The sequence below is a fragment of the Euprymna scolopes genome, chromosome 29, assembly GCF_053919585.1.
Source record: "Euprymna scolopes isolate OS-2025 chromosome 29, ASM5391958v1, whole genome shotgun sequence".
NCBI classification, from domain to species: Eukaryota; Metazoa; Mollusca; class Cephalopoda; order Sepiida; family Sepiolidae; genus Euprymna; species Euprymna scolopes.
In genome coordinates, this window is record NC_136510.1 from 14,573,512 (window position 1) to 14,589,519 (window position 16,008).

Sequence of the window (16,008 nt, forward strand, 5' to 3'; positions counted from 1 at the left end):
CCAATAATTAGCTTTCAGAACTGCAACCTAACCCAATAATTAGTATTTAGAACCACGGCTTAGTTCAATAATTAATGTTTAGAACCACAGATTAACCTGATACTTAGCCTTTAGAACTGCAGCTTAGTCCAATAATTAGCCTTTAGAACACAGCTTGCATAATAATTAGCCTTTAGAACCACAGCTTGGCCCAATAATTAGCCTTTAGAACCATACCTTGACCTAATAATTAGCTTTTAGAACCGCAGCTTGGCCCAATGATTAGCTTTTACACTTGCGGCTTGGCCCAATAATTAGCCTTTAGAGCCTCTTTTTTAAAATAATTATTTTTGCTTCTTACTCAAAACAGACAACAAACGTATCCATCCTCCATGAAATCATCACTATATTTGGTTTAACATCCATTTTACATGTTTGTATATGGTGGACATCTTTTACGAAAAACTGTTCATAATTTCCTTATTCTTCTCCTGTGAACTGGACCTTCAACCTTAACTGTTCTACATCTACTGATCCAAGAACTCTTATCCATACTTCCAATGTGGCCATACCATGGCAGTCTCCTGTTCTGCACACATCTCCCCATATTATCCTCATTTACTCTTCCTCTGGCATCATCAGAACTGAGTCTGCTTTAAGATTCACAGTACACATTCATGGCATTATTCTCCTATCATTTCTTTACATGCAATGCATGTATTCAAGGAGGAAATAAAGACTGGGAGAATGTTTTCTTGAGCAAATAAGATATGTGGGTATTATCTATTTTAATGCCCGCCAAATGATATTTTCCCTTTAATATCTTTGTTCGTCATATTATCCTTCAAAGCAGCACTCAGTGACATGCAGAGGTCTAGTGATGCCATAGTAATGCTTGCAGCCGACTTCTTCATTGTATGCCCCCAAAAATCGAGTATAAGTCCTAGTACTGAGAAATATAAGAAAGCGAGATAGTTGGGATCCTCTGGGAATTTTATTTAGCTTCAGTCTAAAAAATCAGCAGAGATGAGAACATTCCTGTGATGACCTGGTCTCTGTTAATTGCAGTGTAATGCTTGTTCTGGGCAGTTCTAGGAGATCCACTCTTCCAGGCTTTGCCTTCTCCCTTTGAAAAGGGGTTGGTTTATTGCTGATCGCCTGAGGCACCCTTACTGAGGAATGCCGACGGTGCTGCCCAGGCACTTTCTGTGTAGCTCAGAGTGCCTCTTCTTAGGGGTGCTAACTTCTCAATCCCACTTTCCGACCTAGTGTCACAGCTGTTGCAATGGAAGAAAACTAAATACCTTGCCTCTTTTGCAGTACCCACTTCTTTGGGAAGGGCAGTGTTCATTCATTATGATAAAATCCTCCAAGGCATTACCTTCTCTATGTGGGAGGAGAAGGAGGTAAAGGTAGCCTAGTATGTATTCTGCAATATTGGGATGATCTCTTCTACCTACAAACTTCCTCACACGGAAAAACATTGTTAGTGTCTCTATCCATGGAAGGTGCTCGACTGAACTCAATCTTTGATTACTTCTAGTCATAGCAAGAACTCGTCTTCCTACCATATCCAAAACAAATTTTCCTTTTTTTCCCCTCCATGTGCCTAGCGTCAGGCAGAATTCCCATGGATAGAGCTTCTTTTACAAGGGCTTCTCACATGTGGAACACCTTACTGATTACGACTTGGCCATATACAAATCCGACAAGCAGCAAAATCCCACCCCTACACAACAGAGCTCTCTAGATGTAAGAAAGCCTTTTACTCTAATAGTTTCTTCCCTAGAACTGCTAAACGTTGGAACTCCTTACCGGGTTCCTGCTTTCCCAACTGTACTGACATGCAGAAGTTCAAGTGCAATGTGAACAGGCATCTTGCTGCTCAACTCCCTACATAGTATCCCTGCAACTTATGTCCCCAATAGTAGCCCCTTATATCAAAGTGGCACTCTGCATTGTTTAGGGTGAAAATGGAATTTTTAAAAAAGTCTAGTGTCAACTAATTCTTTTCATAAACCGTTCAATAAGAAATCAGATACAGTTCATACTTTTGATTAATGTTAGTACTCCAATAGTGTTCTTCATCTTTCAGCTGGCAATTTTAAACAATACTTGATACGATCCAACAGTTTTCTGATATGTAGAAATTCTTAAATCATTGCGTCTTATTAATCCTTATCCTCCAGTTGCTTTTGACTTTGAGAATTGATGACCTAATAGTAAAACAAAAAAAAATGTTCAAATTCTCCCAGACATTACCTTCTTCTAGTGAGTGGGTGGTGCTAGGATTAGAAGTTAAGGACAGTGTAATAACAAAATGTTATTAAACGGAAAAGATCTGAACGTTTTAATAGTCATTCCAGCCGCGAAGGTTAGAATCCCCATCCCCACCTAAAAAAAAAATAAATAAATAAATAAATATTTTTCTGTTTGCGACCTAATAGCTAAAATATCTTGGTATTTTATGCAAAGAAGTTTCCGAGCAAATTAAAAAAAAAAAAATAGCATTTTCAAGTTTTAAGAATTAAAAAAAGAATATATATATTAAATTGTTAGGTGAAAGTACAGAATAGTTACAATCCCTCCCCATGTTAGAATGGCTTTCTAAAAATAACATTACTATTTCAGCATAAGTACCAATATTTTTAAGAGAAATTGGTATTTTCTACAGAATTTGAACGGAACCTTTATTTTATTTTATCCTAACCTAGACCTAAAAATAAGATTTGGGGATCGAGTTCGTTTAAAATCTGTTTAGTTTGGTTCGGTTCACACTCTGTAGAAGCCCCGATAACTTAAAAATCACGTTTGAAGAAAAAGTACTACTCCAACCAATATAGAAAGAGAAAGGAAAAAGTTGCTTTCTGATAAATACAAATGATAGTGAAAATAGTAGCTGTAGTAGATATAGTTTTGGGGGTCCATTGAAAGTTTTCTGGGTGAGCGTAAAAGAAAGAAAGAAAGAAAAAAAATAGCTGAAACTGCTTGTTCACTGGTTCTAGGTGCGCGTGTCTGTGGTTTGTGTTTGTTAAAGAAGAAGCGGCCGATCGTGGGGTATGGCTACTGCTATAATTGCGTTGATCATTCAATCTTACCAAAGTACTTTGCCCTCAGTGTGAAACTACTGACGCTGTTATATTGCTTGACCCACTGCGATATACTGCCCACTGTAACCCGATCGTGGTGGCAACAGGAATCTGAGGGTCTCCCTCTCCGGCCGAGGCCCCTATTAAGCATGAAGTACCCTTTCTTTGCTTGATAATGAAGCCCTAAAAAAAGGCTATTTTGTTATAAAAACCGGCCGACGGATTTGTTGCGACATTCGCGTTGTTTTTGTTGAAACATTAAACAACAACAAACTAACTGTGGATATTACTTTTTTTGTTGTTGTTTTTAATATGTCGCTACCCCCATCTTCCGACCGTACAAGGATTTATCGATATTACTCATCCTAGGATATTATTGACTTTCGATTTTATTTTTTTCCGATAATCAAAGAGCAATGCAACAATTGGTCGAATCATTATATAGGTAAGTTTGTTTTTAAGAAAGAAAGAAAAAAAAAGCAACAACAGAAAAACAGTTTCTCTTTCAGCTCAGTTATTAATGCAACGGTCTGAGATAGCCGAGGTTCCCGTCCCATGGAATCAGTTTGTGAGTTGCTTCATCTTGGGGTTCTTTAATGATAGAATAGGGGCGCGTGGAAAAATACCGTTTTTCTTTGATTACACAAATGTGTTGGAATATCTTTATTTTCGCTTGCCTTTTGGCTATGTTTTGACTAAAATCGATCATTGGTTTTGAATTACAGTTTTTTTTTTCTTATCATAGAATAACATTCTAATTTACTTTTGAAAGTTTTGAAAATCAAACTAATAAAATGCTTTAATCGCTGGCGGCCATATTAGTGTCTTGTATTTTTTTTTTTTTTTTTTTTTTTTACACCAAAAGTATTCATTTTAAAAACTCTTATACACAAATAATCACTGTCACTCATTAAAGTAAACTGTGAATATTATTTTCTCCACACACACACACACACACACACACACACACACACACACACACACACACACACACACACACACACACACACCGTTTTAACAAATTTAAAAGAGGTTACTAGTTGATAGTATAATAATTTAATACCAATTCTTAAAAATAAACAAAACATATTTAAATAAATGTTCAAATTTATATTTCGTTAAGTGTTATTTCAGTATAAGATATGCTTTATTTTAAAATAAAAAGTAAAAATCAATTTTATCCAAGAATTCGGGCTAAACGAATTGAATAAACAAACATTAATACCAGACTTTTTTGTTTGTTTGTTTGTGTAAAACTAATATTTCTAGCTAGAAATTACTTTCAATTCGACAATTTAAAGACTTAAAAATCACTTTCAGGTGTCCCAACCATTTTATTGTATACCGCTTTTACACTTGGCCTTTTGGTCAAGATCAAAGTGTAGTATCTGTTCTTCAGATGCTGCACTTCATTTTCTTGTTCTCTTTCGGTGGAAGAGAAATCCTTCACGACTGAGACAATTTTTATTTTTGTACCTTTTCTCCACGTTAAAAAACGACACTAGTGTCTAACTCTGTCCCGTGAGGAGGCATAGTAAATAGGTACAATGCCTTCCCATGGGACAGAGTTAGACACCAGGGTCGTTTTTTAACGTGGAGAAAAGGCACAAGAAATAAAAAAATGTTTCAGTCGTGAAAGAGTCCTTCCTTCACTGGAGGAGGACTGCTCGTGCTCCTCCACCGAAAGAGAACAAGGAATGAAAGTGCAGCAAGAACAGATACTACACTTTGATATTGGCCAAAAGGCCAATAACGTTGATGCCATGGAAATACTTCGTGATTTGTGCAAAGTAATATTGAAGCTTTAAAACTGATTTTTTTTTGGGGGGGGGCAATTCTAATAAGTTACAATGGTAGCTTCCAAATCATGCAGTTGCAATTGCCTAAATATTACTGAATTATTAAAAAAAAAAAAAGAAGACAACTTTAATCGTGTTAGCAGGCGAAAAATTGCCGCCATCGTGTTTAAATCGAAACGGAAAAGTACCTCCCTTTTTAACTCATCTGTGTCTTACGATCGTTTTCATCAAATTCTATTTTTTTTATTATTTCAAATAATTTTCTACCTAATCGATTTTTGTAATTTTTGGATCATCTTAAAAATACGAGGAATGCGTACCATTTTGTTTTCTTCGCCCCAATAGTGTAGAAGACCCGTATTTTGTTTTAAATCGCTATCAAAACTTCAAATATTTAGGTGTCAATTCGCGGATCTAACACTCGACAGACACTACATGTTTTTCGAACCGAATAAAGATTTTAAAGTGTGTAAAACCACTAAAAACTCCTCCAGATAGGTAGAAGAGTAACGTATGTTGTCTTTGATAGCGTTTATTTATTATACGAGATATTGCATTTTTTTTTTTTTTAACCACTTTTTTGTACCTCTTTGGATTGTAAAACAAACTCATTAAGTAATCTTCGAAGAAAATTAACGAACATTGAGTTTTGCTAAAACAAACAAACAAACAAACAAACAAACAAACAAACAAAAAACAGTTAGATTCGTTACATGTAAGGTAATTATTTTTCTGAAAACTTAAGCCAATTTAGGAAAACCCAATTTTCGTTGTCTTAGAAAACTGTTTTCATGAATAATTAATTTTCTATCTTATCGTTTTTCGTAATTGTTGGATATTACTGCGACATGACAATTAAGTAGACACTATTTGTTTTACTTGAAATTCAATATTTTGAATTTCGCTATCATAACGAAGAAATACGCAAAAATTAAGGGCCTTTTTTATTATTTAGCGGTCGGTCGTAAGCCTAGTGTTTATTCTCTCCGCGTGTTAGCACACGACTTTTTTGTTTCGCTTTCAGCTTTTTGATAAGATAACATTTTTTTTTTTTTTTAACAAGATCTCGTGTGTGTGTGTATTTCACGCCTATACGTAACTTTGATTTGTTGGCTAGATATTTAAAAATGAAGAACTAAAACGCGTTCTCCTGTAGGAAACATCTCCCTGAACTACTTTCGCTTTTACTCGCTCACATGGTTCTATTCCGAATTCGTAACAGTGGGCCCCACTGGGCCAATATCAGTGGACTTTTTTTTTCTACCTAAACAGTTATTAACAATGTTTTAATGTTTAACATATTTCAAACTGATACAAATTTTTATTTCGAATTTATTTAATCAAGTAAAAAATCCATTTTGTACTTGATTACTGATTTTAAAAAAGGTTATTCCATCAAATTACGGTACCTAACAATTTAATAAACAAAAATATTTTTTAACTGAATTTAACTTGAAAATATTGTGCAATAATTTATATCAATTTGAAATATGTTAAATATTAAAAAAATAATAATAATAATAAATAAATAAAACATTGTTAATGACCGTTTTGGTAGAGAACAAAAAAGTTCGCTGATGTCGGCTCACTGCTACGAATTCGGAATAGGAGCAAGGAGCATGTGAGCAAGAAAAAGCGAAAGTATTTCAGGGATTCATTTCCTACAGGAGAACTTTAAAATGAATTTTTTTTTTAATATCCGATTAAAAAAAATGTAAACATAGCTATATTTTGATTGTTTTTTTATTTAAGCCCTTCCTTCACCCGGGCAACGCAGCGCAGAGCTCTTGCAGTAATATTTTGTTTGACCCAAGAAAGGAGAGCGATCTGAAGAAAATACAAGCAGCTAGGATCAAAGTGTAGTACCTGTTCGGTGTCTCAGAGTTAGTCATCCCGGGGATATGACTCATCCCCACCCCCTTCCAAGCATTATCTCATTTCGTTCTCATTCGCGAGACAGACCCGGCGAGTCTATAAGAATATTTTTATTTCCAATAATCCAAGAGTTTTGGAGAAACTGGACCCTCCTCCCATACACATTAAAAATCAACCTTAAAATGAAAAGTTCAATTCATGAATTTATATCACCCAAATTAAGGGCTTCGGGGTGGTTTCAGTATTATTCTCAAACAATTAGAACTTATTTACTTTAAGCATGTTTTAGTGAAAAAAAAACAAAAACAAAAAAAAAAACAGGGGGGTTGGCACTTATAGCGACAATTAAAAGTAAAAAAAAAATACAGAAAAGTCTTATGATGTATGTGCTATTCGCTATAGAACGAAGATATTATATTTCAAAAATCACGTAAATCGATCAAGTAGTTTTATTAGAAACTAAGAAAATCGAAATTTACGATTTTTAGTGATTTTGCTACTAAACTACATTGAACATAAGGCTGATTTTTTTTATCTCGACACTTCGGTTTGAGTTGTCTCCTCTTTATTTATTTAATCAGATCTCAGCATGACCAACGAAAACACTACGACTCGCTAAGTCGTAAAATTTGGTTTTCTGGAATAAAAAAAAACAAACTTGATTAAATGACGTGATTTTTGGAATATTTCATCTTTTTCCCGTGACATCATACATACTTTTCGGTTTTTAGTTGCCGACATAAGTGCCAATCTGAATAAGTACCAAAAATGTAAATTAAAAACAGTTAATCATAGCAAGTTTCATCGTACACGTGAAGAAGCGAGCGTTGAAATAAAGAATTAAAAAATTCCCCTGAAAAACTGTAATCGACAACTTTCTAAACAAACGAAGAACGAGGTTAAGCACTTAAACTCAAGTTCATCATGGATTTAGGAATAACGTTGGCGTTGATGAAGGGCAACGGGTCGGATCGCAGTACTGTAGACGATTTATTTGTCCTTGATTGTCTCCGACATTAACCCTAAGTTCGGGTGACAGTACGAAATTTAAAAAATATTTTATATCTGGGAAAATAATGAAATCTTTTATTTTGTCTGTAGTTGAAACACACTCTTTGAATTTCTCCACCATCACGCAAGATTCGTTCACGGAAAATTTCGGTTCAATTTTTTACTTATTGTTGTTTTGAACTGAATAAATGATTTAAAATATGTTAACCCTCCACCTTTTTTTTTCTTTTCTTATTTTTACATGGGGGTCACCATCACCACTTATCAAGGAAAACAAGCACTTAGAATATCGCTTTCATCTGTTTTAAAATAACAGTAAATAAGTAAAAAAAAAAAAAAAAAATTCTTAGAAATATTAGGGGGGGGGGTTATACTCATTTTTCAAAACAATATCTCGGTAAATGTGTAGTTTAGCGGCGTAAATTATTTGACTGACAAAAAAATTATAAAAACTATTTATTTTTGTATAAAACACATTATTAGACCCAAACAAACAATAGAAAAATTTCATTTTCATTATTTTTTCAACATTTTTTTATTAGACTAAATGTACGACAGTCGAGGCCGCCATATTGTTTTTAAAATTTGACCGTTCTAAGGTTTGACAGATTGGCCTTTTTACGCTCTTTCATGAACTATGTTTTTGGCCAAAATTGGCCTTAAAAAGGCGAATCTTTGAAACCTTAGAAAGGCCAAATTTTAAAAGTAATAATACAGCGGCTTCGAATGTCGTACATTTAGTCTAATAATAAATGATGAAAAAATAAAAAATGAAATTATTTTTTTTTCTGATTTTATTTCAGCCTTTGGGTGTAATAATGTTTTATATAAAAATAAATAGTTTTTATAAATTTTTGTTTGTCAAATAATTTACGCCGCTAAGCTACACATTTACCAAATAGTTTTTATAAATTTGTTACGCCGCTAAACTACACATTTACCAATATCTCCTTCAAGAACGGTCATAAAATGTGTTTTCAATCGATATTTATTCGATAATGGCCTAGTTTTCCTACCTTGCAAAAATGGACGAATCTTCCTAAATTCGCAAGCGCGCCAAATTTCTCTTTGAGTATGCTCGCGTGGGGATTCGTTATTATTTAAATCAACATGGTTTAAGTAATAACGAATAATTTGTCCGACTGAAACAGGAATTAAGCAATCAAAAAATATAACAATAACACATGTCTGGTCGGCAAAGCGATAAATAATGTGTGTGTGTGTGGAGGGGGGGGTATGAAGAAGACTCATATGTCTAACTGTAATATTTATACTCTTCTCTTCCCACGGCGAGTGGGTGTGACGTGAGGTCTGTTCATAGTAGGGGTGAGGGGAACCAAGCTACCCCCCCCTCTAAAAAGGAGTTGGAGAGGGGCACTCTGGTTGGCTGCAAAAATTAACTTGATCTACCCCGTCGGTATATTTCCCGGTTGGTGGTAATACTCTCCCCTTTTTTATGAGGTGGAGATAATGACTGGAAGGATGGCCACCCTGGGACTCAAACACTGGCCAAAGAAAAGTGACCCAAAACGAGTGAGGGTTCAACACACGCGTGAATGATTCTATTCCTAGTTGAGAATATTGTCTGAAGTGGGAACTAGGCTAGTGGGAGGGTGGGGTAGTCTTTATCCAGTCATGATACTATTCTCCCAGGCATTTTTTTTTAATTACATTTTCACCCCAAACAAGGCACATTGCCACTTTGGTGTAGGGGGCTACTATCAGGGGCAGCAACTATTGGGGCACTATATTGGGATTTGGGCAGCAAGATGTTGGTTCACGTTACACTTGAACTTCTGCATGTCAGTACAGTTAGGGAAGCAGGGACCTGGAATGGAATTCCAGAGTCTAGCGGTTCTGGGGAAGAAACTACTGGAGTAGAAAGATCTTTTACATCTCTACTGTGTGGGGGTGGGATTTAGCTGCCTGTCAGGTTTGTCGAGGGTGTCTGCATCGTGGGGGCACAAGTGTCTGCAGTTCGTCAGAGCATTTACCATTAAAATACTTGTAGAACAGGCAGAGGGATGCAACGTTTCGTCGATGGGACAGAGGCTGAAGCTTAGATGCCAGTTCAGGGCCTATCAGATTGGCGACTCTCTTTTGAACCTTGTCTAGGAGCGAGAGACTAGCAGCAGATGCACCAGCCCAAATGTGACAACAATACTCCATACATGGGCGAATAGTGGCCTTATAGAGGTACAGGATACTTTCAGGTGTCAGTAGTTTTCTAGCACGGTAGAGAGAGCCTACCTTCTTCGCAGCGGCCCTGGCAATGTTTTCAATGTAATTGTTCCAACTCATATTTCCTGTGAACGTTAGGCCAAGCAGTTTGAAAGATGTACTTTCAGACAGGGAGTCACTGGCCATTGCTATTGGTGGCAGAGAAGGTTTCTTGTAATTATTGAAGGAAACCAGTTTAGTCTTGGCAGTATTGAATGTGACCATCCATTTATGTTCCCAGTCCACTAGGTCATCCTCTCGTGTTTTTGCCATTTCTTTAGTTATGTGTTCATTTGTTTTCCTGTCATGCCTTATAGAGTGTAGTGTCATCAGCATATATACCCATATCAGAAGCAGTTTTGTCGGGGAGGTCATTAATAAATATTAGGAACAATAGAGGTCCAAGGATCGACCCCTGAGGCACTCCCGCATTTATATCACACTGTTTAGATTACCAATTCTTTGCTTTATGATAGAAAGGGAATAGTATATATTCTTTCGTCATTATGATACCCTCCCATGCATTACCTCCGCTCCTTTAGGAAGTAGTAGTGTAGTATCTTTTATGTTGTCATGAGACTATTGTTTTACAATTCACAGACGTAGGAAAAATTTGTCAAAAATTCAAATGAATGGCGGAACGATAAAAATGTCGCCCTAAAGAAAACACTACAGCTTTATTTTAGAACTTTTATTATTTATTGAAAAAAAAAAATGAATTCAGCCGCCTTCAGCCTCACTCACCACCTCGATATGGGTCCAGAACTGGGGGCTTGGTGAATACTTGGCAGATGGTGATGATCAGGTTGGCTTTGGTGTTGTGGGAGGTCATGTTGGTGATGTTCTCAACATATGACTAAATAAACTAGTCCAGTGGATTCAGGTCAGGGAAGGAGAGAAGTGTACAAAGTCGTAGCACTCCTTCTGGGGCCAAACATGGGTATCTTTGGACTTGTAAGCTGGCACAGAGTCCTGCTGCCACACCCAGGGTCTGCCAGCGGCCACCTCATTGCACCAGGAGATCACCGCACTCTTTAACACATCCAGGTATACTTTGGTGTTGACTTTCAAGCCGACTTCAAAATGTGAGGTGGTATGATGTAACCCTCACTTGAAACTACACCAAAAACAATAACAGTAATCGTAACCTTTGTTTTCATCACCTTGAGCATGTCCCTGTTATTTGTGGCAATCCGGCAATGCATTTTTATGGTGTTGGCAATGGTCCTGTTGTCATAACTTGGATCGGTAGAGAGCACGAGTTGTACAGCTGCACATCTCCAATCTCGCTCGTTGAACATTGTGTCACTTTCAGACATGATAAAAGGCTTCTATCGCTGTTGGGATTTGTACACAACTGGCCAACTAGTAGATGGTCTGCAACAATAAAAGGAAACCGGTTTTTATCAAACAGAAATGGAATCATGTCATCTTTTCTAAGGCACCAATTTTATCGTTCTACCCTGTATATAACACTCGGCTAGGGAATTTTTTTATCTTGATTTCCAAAATCAACAGATTTAGACGATTCCTGTAATGATCCGGGCCCTGTTGGTGGTGGGAGTTTAGTTCTGTGCAGTTCTAGGAGGTCCACTTTACCAGGCTTTATCTTCTCTTTTTGAGAAAGAGCTAGTTTATTGCTAATCTACTGAGGTGCCCTTACTGGGGAATGCCGACGGGGCTGCCCAGGCACTTTTTGGAGGTCAGAGTGCCCCCTCCTTGGAGGTGCTGACTTTTCAGTCCCACTTTCTGACCCTGGTATTTAAGTTCTTGTAGTGGGAGGGAACTAAACAAAACCAATGTTATCAAAGGCAAGATAAGTTACTCTTCTACCTATCTGGAAAGGTTTTTTAGTGGTTTTACTCACTTTAAAACGTTTAATCGGTTCGAAAAACTGTCGAGCGATAGATGCGAACAAGAAAAATGACCGAGAAACTGGCATCTAAGTATGTAAAGGTTTGATAATGACTTTTATTTAGTTGGTGCAAAAATGTCGTTTTTTGACCTATATATATTTGGTAAAACAAACATTATTTTTGCATTAACCTAATAAAAATAATTAAAAAAAGACTATACAAAATACCCAATATATGTCACGGTAACATGACCAATATCACACTGCTCTCTACAAAAGGGAGAAGATAATGCCTGGGATAATTGCATCATCCTGCACGAACATACACTACCCCCACCCCATCAGCAAAGGGATAGGGAATGGTAATGCCTGGGAAAATGGCATTGTGTCTAGTCTACATAACAGATATTGCGTAACCCCCCCCCCAATTGAGCATTAAAAAATGAAACCAAAAGAATCATCTTGTATAATACATTATAGTTCCGAGTTACTTGCCTCCCCACGAGGGCAGAATTAGACACAAGGTGGGTTTTTAATGTGGGTAAAATCAAGCTACCCAAAAAGGGGCAGTCTGGATTGGAATAAAAATAATTAAAAAATTACCTCGGTCTAGAAAGACTGCTTCACTAGCTGTGGACAGAAAAGACCAAATGCAGCTTCAGAACAGATACAACACTCTTAAATATTTATTTGCAGAAAATATAAATTTACATTTTAAACAAATCAGGCACAAGGCCATCAATACTACACTTTGTTCCCATCCAAATGTTTTTCATCTGAAATTCATTCAATAAATACAAAAAAGAAAAAATAATGACCATTCTTTTTTCTTCGTTTTCTTTATCTTTTAAAACTTTAACATTTATCAATTCAAATAGTATTTTTTGACGTTTGTTCAAAATCTTCCGTCGTTATGAGAAAAATCTGGATGATCCTGTGACACAAAGAAAATATCGTGCATTAAAAATCGCGCAAATTGATCAAGTAGTTTTATTTTTAAATAAAAAAATCAAGTGTTATGGCTAAACTACGAGCAACGATCTCGCGATGCCAGTTTAGAAAACAGACCGAAGGTATAAGTGAGATAGCTCTAAATAGAGATTAAAAAAAAATGACGTCATTAAAAATTCAGATTCACTTAAAAATGATTTTTTTCTTATAAACTAAAACTACTTAATCAATTTGCGTGATTTTTGGTGTACGTTATTTTCTTTCCGTCACGGGTACGTACATCAAACAAATTTTAACGTTTTTTTTTTTTTTACAAGGGAGTCACCACTTATCAAAGCCTGAAAGCCACTCGAAGATAAGGGTTAATGACTGCAAGGTGGTAGTTTAGTAATCGTTAATGGTGTAGATTGCGTAAAATTTGGATTATTTAAGGGGACGGTTCAACAAGAATTTGTTTACATTGGATTTGAAGGCTACCATATTGTAACCGGCCTGGAAGCGGGCCAGTGTAACAGTGTTCCACAGGCGAGCAGTTCTAGGAAAGAAGTTTTGTTCATGGAATCTGCGTTTAGATTTAGGCACAGATAGAGAATGGAGGAAAATTGTTGATAGTGGGGGTTGTAGCTAGTTGAGTGGTTTTTTTTTTTTTTTGTTAAAGTTTGGCAAGGGGGGGGGCGACATAAATTGGTGCTCAGACGAGCACTTGCCATGAAAATAACGGTGGAGCGAAGACAGGCTCGAAACGTCTCTTTCTTTCTTCATGGAGGGGGGGGGGTTAAAGACGGGCGCCATTTATTTATTTATTTATTTATTTATTTTTAAGGCGGCGTTTAAAAAGAAATTCGCGAAATTCTTAGAAGTTTTTCTCTTTTTATTGTTGCATCTTTCTAATAAATAAAGTAAGCCACTAAATAAGGCATTCGTGGAGAAGATCCAGTCTGATCTAATTTTGTTTGTAATCCGCACAACAATATCGATTTTTTTAAAAACTGGTTTGTCCCATATATCGTCCATTATTACACATTTTTCAAAGTTGCAAAGCTTAGTGGTGCTGGTCAGTACTCGTCTGGCTGGAAAGGCATTTTCTCTCGATTATCGAAATCTATATTAATAAAATTGTGCATAATTGTCCAGAATTCCTCATATATTAAATTAATAAAAACAATCTGGTAATCGTGAAGAAAGAGAGAGCCTGTTTCCTCCGTTTGACTATAGGTGGCGTTACTGTCTGTCCACCCAGTTACGGAAGCACAAAATGTATATAATGGCACCCTTGAAATAAAAATAAATGTTTTTGTTATATTTTAATTTTAAACATGTTTTTATTTTGTTTTTGCAAACATATTTAAGTTTTATTTTCCAAACATTTACGTTTTGTTGCTTGTTTATTTTCAAACATTTACGTTTTTTTGTTTTGTTTTTTTTGCAAGCATAAACTAAATATTTTTGAAATATTTTTCTTTTTGAAAAGTTTGCTTATGCACTTATTGTACCACGCTATTTTTTAATAGTAATTTCAAGTAAGATTCAGGTTTTATAGTATCCTTTTTCAAATATATATATATATATATATATATATATATATATATATATATATATATATATATATATATATATATATAAATATTCGCGGAAAAGGTAAAATAAGTGCAGAAAAATTAAGAAAAAAAGGGGGGGCATAAAAAAAAGATAAAAGAAAAAAACGTTGATTTTTTTTTATTATAAGCGCATAAAAAATACTCGCGGAAAAACGGTTGTACCCATAAATATGTTTAAAAGAAAAGTATAGCAAAAACAAAAAAACGTAAAAACAAAAAAACGTAAATGTTGGAAAAAAAACAAAAAAACTTAAATATGTTTGCAAAAACAAAAAAAAAACGTAAATATGTTTGCAAAAAAAAACAACAAAAAAAACATGTTTAAAATTAAAATATAACAAAAACATTTATTTTTATTTTCAAAATAAAGGTTGAAAAGACATTTTTCACTCGGTAATGAGCTTTGGAAGTTTGTTAATGAGAAAACACAATCGCTGAAAAGATAAGCGTTTTATTGTTTCTAGTTGCTACTTTGAAAAATCACTTGCAAATGCGACTGTCTCACTCGCAACGTAAAGCCCTGGATCATATGAAGTACTGCTGTGATATTTGAGTTGATGAATCTTTATCCCATTTGTGGGTTTTTAGCAAAGTGTAGAAACGTATGTTATTTGATTGGCTCAACCATTTCTTCTTCTCTGTACCTTCTCTTTCTCTCACAATCATGTTGACACACCGGTTCTCACCAAATCGCCAAAGTTAAGCCACGTCAAGCCTGGCCAGTACCAGATGGGTGACCATTTGGGAAGGTGAGGTGCTATATGTACTGCAAGAGAAAATACCAGGTTGGGAAACTGGCGCGGTCTATCTTTCTCTCAAGAGTAGATGGGTCTCTCTTAAGCCATGGTAGGCAACCCATCTAGTGATGGCGTCACGGTAAAAAATACCTTTGATAGTCCTAAGGAAGCATTAAGTGTTCAGCTACGGACAAGATTTGAATTACGCTACAAACTCATGTAGTGAGTTCAATCTCGGCTGTGGCCGTATGTTACGTGACTCTCTCTCACAGACATGCTATTTCTAGTCTCAGTCTTTTCTGTTATGACGCGTGTCCTTCAGAATTATCTGATCTATTCTCTGCTTCCATTGTCACTGTTTTGATACCTCATTGTAATGCAACTTTTTATTCCAGTAAGTTCTTTCTAAAAACTATGAACACGTGATACTTTCTTCATGCTGACTGTTTTCCTCCTATTTTCATATATATATATTTTTAACACTAAAGTCAATAGGCATCCCCTATCTTTGTGGTAATCGGTTTTCATTCTTGTTAGCTCCTTACATCAAGTGGCTTCATAACTTGTCTGGAGCAATTCCTTAAAAACATGTCTAACAAGTGTAGAATATTGACAAGAGTTATTGAAAAAAAAAAATGAAGATTTCTTAAAGTGTTTAAAAATAAAAAGAAAACTATTCGTATTATTTCAATTCTTCAAACTGCTGTTCTCATCTTGTCACACTCGGGAATATTTCTATTGAACAAACCCCTTTATTTAATTTATGAGAGTAGTATGCTCTCCTTCTGTCAGCCATTACTGACTAGAAGTTCTAAGTAATTTGCGATTGTATTATGAGTGTTGCCTGCACTGTGGATTGAACCTTCAAAGAAGAGTGTAACTTTATAACTGAAT

The 16,008-nt window shown here is 35.7% G+C and overlaps 1 protein-coding gene and 1 pseudogene across 50 annotated transcripts in view; one reads left to right on the forward strand and one right to left on the reverse strand.

The window, feature by feature from the left end:
• Positions 1-16,008, forward strand: part of LOC145252497 (uncharacterized) — a 957,520-nt gene that overhangs the window by 728,925 nt on the left and 212,587 nt on the right. The window lies entirely within an intron of this gene.
• On the reverse strand, positions 4,677-4,826 carry LOC145253028 (U2 spliceosomal RNA; annotated as a pseudogene).